Below are 7,670 nucleotides of genomic sequence, written 5' to 3'. Positions count from 1 at the left end.
AAAACTGAAATTAATCGTTTACTTGGTGCTGGATTTATTCGGTCTTGTCGTTATGCTGATTGGATCTCTAATATTGTGCCTGTTGAGAAAAAGGATTCGGGGAAAATTACAGTGTGCATTGATTTTAGAGATCTTAATAAAGCTACTCCCAAAGATGAATATCCTATGCCTATAGCCGATATGTTGATCAATGAGGCTTCCGGACATCGTGTCATTAGTTTTCTTAATGGTAATGCCGGTTACAATCAAATATTCATGGCTGAAGAAGATATATCTAAAACGGCCTTTAGATGTCCGGGATTTGTTGGTTTATTTGAGTGGGTGGTTATGACTTTAGGTTTGAAAAATGTGGGTGCTACTTATCAAAGAGCTATGAATTTAATCTTCCATGATTTGATTGGTGTTATCTTGGAAGTGTATATTGATGATATTGTCATTAAATCAGCCGGTTTAGATCATCATTTAGCCGATTTGAGACTTGCTCTTGAGAGGATGCGCCGGTATGGTTTAAAGATGAATCCACTCAAATGTGCTTTTGGTGTATCGGCTGGAAAGTTTCTTGGCTTCATTATTCATGAGAAAGGAATAGAGATTGATCCTAAAAGAGTTGAAGCCATGAAGAAGGTTGAAGCCCCTACATGTAAGAAGGATTTACAAAAGTTCTTGGGCAAGGTAAATTTTTTGAGAAGATTTATATCTAACTTGTCCGGGAAGATCGATACTTTTACTCCTATTCTTCGGTTAAAAGATGAAACCGAATTTACTTGGGGGGCAAAACAGCAAGAAGCGTTTGAGAAAATCAAGTTTTATTTGTCTTCGCCACCCGTGCTTGGAGCGCCTAGAAGAGGAGTACCTTTTAGACTTTATGTGGCTGCTGAAGACAAAGTTATTGGGGCTGTTTTGACTCAAGAAACCGAAGGGAAGGAGTACATTATTACATATTTAAGCCGACGACTTATTGATGCGGAGACAAGGTACACGTTCATTGAGAAATTATGTCTGTCTCTTTATTATGCTTGTACCAAATTGAGGCATTATCTACTATCTAGTACTTGTATAGTAGTATGTCAAACCGATGTGATCAAGCATATGTTGCAAAAGCCAATTTTGAGTGGTCGAATCGGCAAGTGGGCTTATGTTTTGGTTGAATATGATTTGGCTTGTGAACCTTTAAAATCTATGGGAGGCCAAATTGTAGCGTATTTTATTGTTGAGCATCGGATTAATGACAAGCATGATTTGAAAATCGGCTATATGACTTGCACACCATGAAAGTTGTACTTTGATGGATCGGTTTGCAATGATGGTCAAGGGATTGGTGCTGTTCTTATTTCTCCGAATAGTGCCATTTTTGAATTTTCAAACCGATTAGAAGAAGAATGCACAAATAATCAAGTTGAATATGAGGCGTTTCTATTTGGCTTGGAATTTTTGCAATCCATAGGCGTGAAGCATGTTGAAGCCTTTGGAGATTCTCTTCTAGTGGTGCAGCAAGTTTCCAAGGTATGCCAATGCTATAATGGTTCTTTAAATGCGTATCTTGATAAATGCCTTGATATTATTTCCTCCTTCGATGAATTTATTATTAAACATATACCGAGGGAAGAAAATGAAAAGGCAAATACTCTGGCTCAGCAAGCATCTGGTTACAATGTTATGAAAAAATATTTCAACATTCGCAAGCCGATGCAAACGAAAGCTGAGTTTTTGGTTTTGGACACACCGGTCCGACCGGTTGGTGATACCGGTCTGACTGCCCAGATCGGTCTGACCGGTCCAGAGACCGGTCTGACCAGTGGAGCAGCTGTTGATTCTGATTTGGCCAAAAAAGTTGATTTAGGATTGGAGGATCCCTTTTATATTATATTTGAGAGATCCTGGTCGTGGTGCAGAGAGAAATATTCGGCGTTTGGCTTTCAAATATGTTTTAATTGACGATGAACTTTATCGTCGAACTGCCGAAGATTTGCTTCTCAAATGTTTAGACTCGGATCAGGCTCGGGTTGCTATGGGTGAGGTTCATGAAGGTATTTGTGGTACGCATCAATCGGCTCCCAAGATGAAGTGGTTGCTTAGAAGAGTCGGTTTTTATTGGCCCACCATACTATCCGATTGTTTCAAATACTATAAAGGATGTGAAGAATGTCAGCGGTTTGGTGATTTGCAATTGGTGCCTACTGCGTTGATGCATCCTATTATTAAACCATGGCCGTTTCGAGGTTGGGGGTTGGATTTCATTGGACAAATTAATCCTCCATCTTCAAAGAGACATCGCTTCGTGTTGGTTGCTACGGATTATTTCACTAAATGGACCAAAGCGGTTTCTTTGAAAAATATGACACATAGGGAGGTAATTGAGTTTATTACTGAGCATATTATTCATAGATTCGGTATTCCATAGACTTTGACGACGGATCAAGGTACTTCATTTATATCAAAGGAAGTGCGTGCTTTTGCCGAATCTTACAAGATTAAATTGCTCAATTCATCTCCATACTATGCTCAGGCTAATGAACAGGCCGAGTCTAGTAATAAGATTTTGATCAAACTTGTCAAGAAGAAGATAGAAGAAAATCCTAGGAGGTGGCATGAAGTGTTATCCGAAGCATTATGGGCTCATCGTATATCTAGACATGGTGCTACTAAGGTTACTCCTTTTGAGCTTGTTTATGGTCAAGAGACCATTTTACCCGTTGAGGTAAATCTGGGTGCATATAGATTAGCAAGACAAAACGACCTTTCTGCTATTGATTACCATGATATGATGATGGATAATATTGATGAGGTGACCGACAAGCGTTTGAAAGCTTTGAAGGAAATTGAGAAGGATAAGCATCGGGTGGCTAGAGCTTACAACAAGAAGGTAAAACTTAAATCTTTTCAGGTTGGAGATCTAGTTTGGAAGATAATTTTACCTCTTGGGATGAAAAGCAACAAGTTTGGCAAGTGGTCGCCAAGTTGGGAGGGTCCGTACAAGATCGTCAAGGTTATCTCCGGTAATTCATATATGATAGAGACATTGCAAGGTGAGCATCTACCTAGAGCCATCAATGGGAGATACTTGAAGAAATGTTATCCTAGCGTTTGGCAAAGTGCATGAAGACAAAGATGGCCGGTATTAGATATCGCCCTTAGTTTTGTTTTTAAGTTTGTATGCTCTGCGTAAACATGTATATCAGGATAGTTCTTACTTTTTGTCTTGTGAAACTCACCAAAAAGCAGGGGGGGCATATGTTGACAGCCAGATTTGGCATCTGCTAAGGCCGACCGATCAGACCGGTCTGGTCCGTGCAGTCCGAGTAGAATTAGGGTTTTTGTAAAGAGTTCTCATGTAATCCTACTCGTGAAGGGGTACGTCTTCCCCGGCCTATAAATATAAAGGCTAAGGTTGATTGAGGGTATTCCCAATCGAATCAAACAAAATATCGCATTACTTTTGTCTCTCAAACCCTACTCTTTTCCAACCCTAAATTGCTTTCTTCTCTCGTCTCGGCGGCGTTTGAAGACGTTCTGAGTGGACTGCCGACCTCAGAGCAACCCTACATTCACGAGCTCCGACGGGGTCCCTCCCGAGCTCGCTGTTCTAGGCCTTCGCGGTTCTCTACTTCACACCGGTCAGACCGGTCCGCGCAACCGGTCAGACCGGTCCGCCCAGGGCATCGTTGGTTCGGATCGTTTTGACGATCTCCCGCGCGTTCTAGCGCACTCGAGTGTGTTGGCGCGATTCTGTGTCAACATATTTTTTTGCGACTCCGCTGGGGATAGATTAATCTGGTTTTGAAACCGATCTAATCTACTCCATGAAGAAGATGGGCTCTTCTTAAATCAACAAGGAAAACATCATCACGGCTACCATGGAGGAGCTCACTGAGGAGGAACGTTTTCAATTATTTTCGATCTTTATAGTATAGATAGATGGATGGATTCAGATGATTTATGTCGCCTCTTGGCTTACTTGAAGCTCATTTTCGAGTATTTCATTGCTTTTGAAAATTGGACCTTCAGGGCTATCAAATAAAATGAAAAAGAATAAAAAAGCCTAGAGGTACCAAATATAAAAGGTGGTTGAAACATATGATTCGGTGCCTGGTCATCACTACAGCAATCCTAACAATTTTCGGGGGCCAAATACCACTGTAAATAGCCATTTCTCGCCGAAAATAAGCAATTTTTGACGGCTTTTCTTATTTTCGGCGATGCACGGCCGTCGTCCAAAAAGTGCCGAAAATAAGCTTATTTTCGACGGTATACCGCCACAAATTAATTAATTTTCGGCTGCCATGTTCAGCCGCCGAAAATAAAATAATTTCTGCGGCTAAAGTCCAGCCGCTGAAATTAACAAATTTTCGGCGGACACAAAAACAGCCGAAAACGGCCTTCTCAGGTCAATTTTCGGTGGCCTGATCCAGGCCGCCGAAAATTAATTTGGTTAATTTTCGACGGCCTATCCCATGCCGCCGAAAATTATTACGACCAGGGGCTAAAATTTTCTCCAAATTTCATTTTAATTCCAAATTTTCATACAAAATACATATACAATCCATTTACATCCATAATATATCACATGCATTCACATATCTATTCCACTTAAGGATGGCAGTCGGACCCGCGGGTGCCCGCACCCACGGGTCTCACACCCATTGGGTGCAGGTGCGGGTGCGAAAATGCACCTGTGGATTTGCACCCACCCACATCCATACTGTGGCGGGTGCGGGTGTGGATTTAGACCTGTGGGTGACCCATGGGCCCCGTAATTTCCAGCAATTAGGTGTCCTAACAGCACACAGCCCACTTGAATAAGTAGAATCATGTAATAAAGCTTGGCTGTGTATTCAAATGAGTGGTGCTTGGCTGCAAAAAAAAATTCCAGTGACTGGTGCTTGGCTGCAAAAAAAAATTTCCAGTGAGTGCTGCTTGGCTGCAAAAATTTTGGCAACTGAATGTGTGCTTGGCATCTCCTGAAAGCTTGGCTGTGTATTCAAGTGAGTGGTGCTTGACTGCAAAAAAAATTTACAGTGAGTGCTGCTTGGCTGCAAAAATTTTGGCAACTGAATGTGTGCTTCGCATCTCCTGATAGCTTGTGCTTTGTATGTTGTATGCGTGTGTGCGTCCCAGCAAAGCTAGGTTCTGTTCAATTGGAGTGTCCAGGGGGCATGTGTGTAGATGTTACTGACATAGGTTGTGCTTGTTGGATCATATGTCTCCTCCTTTTATCAGTGCTTGACAAGGTAGTTTGATCATGTGCTACTTCTCTAGGATACTGCATCTCCAGGTAGTTGGATTATCTTGTGCTGCCCTATATCAATATCGATCAAATCATAGCAGATAAGTATGCTGATGCTTGATTACAAAAGGTGCAACTGTAATCAGATCGGAAGTTGCTGCCTAATATTGTCACAAGTCTCTCACAAGTATCTCACAGCATTTTACATTGTTCAATAATAAACAACTATCCTAAGCAAATGCGAAAAATACAAGCCGAAGTAGAGGTTTCGATTAATTGCTGCTGCTGCGACCTCCACGGTTGAATCTTTTCTCCAGTATCTCCCTCTGTAGGTTGATGAAGTACTCACGTGCGACCTCTGAGCAAGTGTTGAGATCATCCTTCATCATAATAGATGCTTCCCACTGATCCCTCGCGAAATTGTAATGCTTTTCCTGTAACTCAAGCTGTCTCTCCTGCACAGTGATGAATGTTGATGCTTGATTTCTCTGTTCTTGGCCATCTTCTCAAACAACTCCAGGCAGGCAAAGGTCGATGATGCTGAGCCGCCTTGGCTGCGCCTTTTCTTTGCTACATCCCTCCCAATGGGCCTAGGTATCTCATCTGCACTTCGGATGGTCTGGCATCATCACGCATAAAGTCACCTTGGCTAGCAGCAGCATCTGCACCAGCAGCATCTCCCGAATTAGCTTCTTCACCTGCAGCAGGAACGTGACACTTGCTCTGCAATCGTCCTCCCACTTGCGCGTGTTCCTCAGAATTTCCCAACAAAATTGAACCTGTGTTAATTGCATCATCCTACTGCAATCCGGTGTTATCGAGTACATAAGTATCTTGTCAAACTCACTACTTTCAGCAAAATCAGCAACAACTTTAGGGGTTGCCCTAGCCTTTATGTATATTTTTTGTGTAAGATCATTATCCACAGTCTACATCAAAGGGCACAAGACATGATTAGTGAAAAAACTAGAAAAGTTCCATGTAATTTGGCAAAGTACAGTAAGATTCATGCAATCAATAATCCAGTTCGCTGCACTCCAACTTGTCTTCTGCCAACCAATTTTCCAGAAGATTCTTTTTGTTCTGATTGACGACGAGTGGAGATAGCTCAAGGGACTCGAAGGCATTGAGCTTCCCAGAGTTAGCAGTGTGCCGAAGTACTGCAAGAGCAGGGGCATTTGCCCTGCTTGCCCAGGAACCCTCTACAATTTTAACAAACATAACAAAAATTCAGTCAAACGAATGAACCTAGACTCCAAGGTGATTAACTATATGCGTTTAAATTAATCCTGATAGCAGGAGGCATATGAGAAATTAACTATAGTACTTTTCTACAGTGTCTAAAAAGTCTGAGGAATGGCCAGTAAGCACTAAAGGTTTCTCTTCCGCAATACACAGAAAACTCAACAACTTTAGTCAAAAAAATCCCATGAAATTATCAAGATCCTAGCACAGTAGTTATTTCACCAAATTAACTATGACTTATGAAAATGTCCAAAGGTGACACCTGTTGAAAGGAGGTGCACAAACCCACCAAAAGAATGTGCTGAACCCTCATGGAGCAGAACCTGAGCTCTGAAATTAGCAGTTAGCATCGCCCTCATGGATATGGAAATTTTGCTGCCTCAACCAACCGATGGACAGCCCTGTCGCTAGCCATAACCATCAACTCTTTCTGTTACTAGACTAGAGCTCATAAGATTGCTATGCAGCATAATCGTTTTCAATCACCGGTTGTGTCCGTGTCCCCAAGGCCACAGGTGCCTGCGTCCGCCCAACCTGCGCCATCCGCTGCACGACGACGCCGAACTGGAAGTAGCCGGCGAAGCCCTTCCGCTGCGCAGGCGGACCGCGGAGAGCGCAATGCCGGTGAGGTTGGCGGGGAGGGTGGCGTTGTAGACAATGCCGGTGCGCGGGCGCTCGAAGGCCCGGAACGCGTAGTCCTGCAGCGTCGCGTCGAGGATCCTGGCCGGCGACCCCGGAATCGGCGGTCGAGAGCAGGAGGTGGAGGAGGCAAGCGCAGATCAAGAAGCCCATAGCAAGTGGGGGCGGGCCTCAGAGCTGAGCCGCCGCCGGAGAGCCTGCCCGGGCAAGAGCGGTCAGGACGAGTCTGTCATGTCTGGCAAATAGGATTAGGGAGTGCTGAAATGCTCTTACTTGGGGGAAACAAGGACGGGATTTGGAGCGGAGAAGGCTGGGATCCTCTGCAGGGACGGGCATTTACGCCCCCGGACCGGTCCAAGAAATCAGGCGGCTTGAGCAGAGAGGGAGAGCGGCAATGGCGATGGAAGCGAGGAGGACAGTGGTGGGAGATGACGGCAACACATCAAATCAGGAAGAAGCAAACGCAAATCCGAGAAGGGAGGCGACTGCGAAATCCAAGTGCTAGCATATCCGCAATTTCAGTTGAGCGGGCGACCGCTCAGAACGAGCAGAGCAATCGATG

General features: G+C 43.8%; 1 long non-coding RNA gene across 1 annotated transcript; it reads right to left on the bottom strand.

The window, feature by feature from the left end:
* Positions 1 to 5,319: 5,319 nt before the first annotated feature.
* On the bottom strand, positions 5,320 to 6,914 carry LOC120681768. The gene is made up of 2 exons (XR_005678076.1): positions 6,732 to 6,914; positions 5,320 to 6,426 (listed from the first exon to the last, which is right to left on the bottom strand). It is a non-coding gene; the product is annotated as an uncharacterized LOC120681768 (long non-coding RNA).
* Positions 6,915 to 7,670: the final 756 nt, after the last annotated feature.

This window comes from Panicum virgatum, chromosome 7N (genome assembly GCF_016808335.1).
Source record: "Panicum virgatum strain AP13 chromosome 7N, P.virgatum_v5, whole genome shotgun sequence".
Lineage (NCBI taxonomy): Eukaryota > Viridiplantae > Streptophyta > Magnoliopsida > Poales > Poaceae > Panicum > Panicum virgatum.
This window is presented reverse-complemented; position numbering and strand designations above follow the sequence as displayed.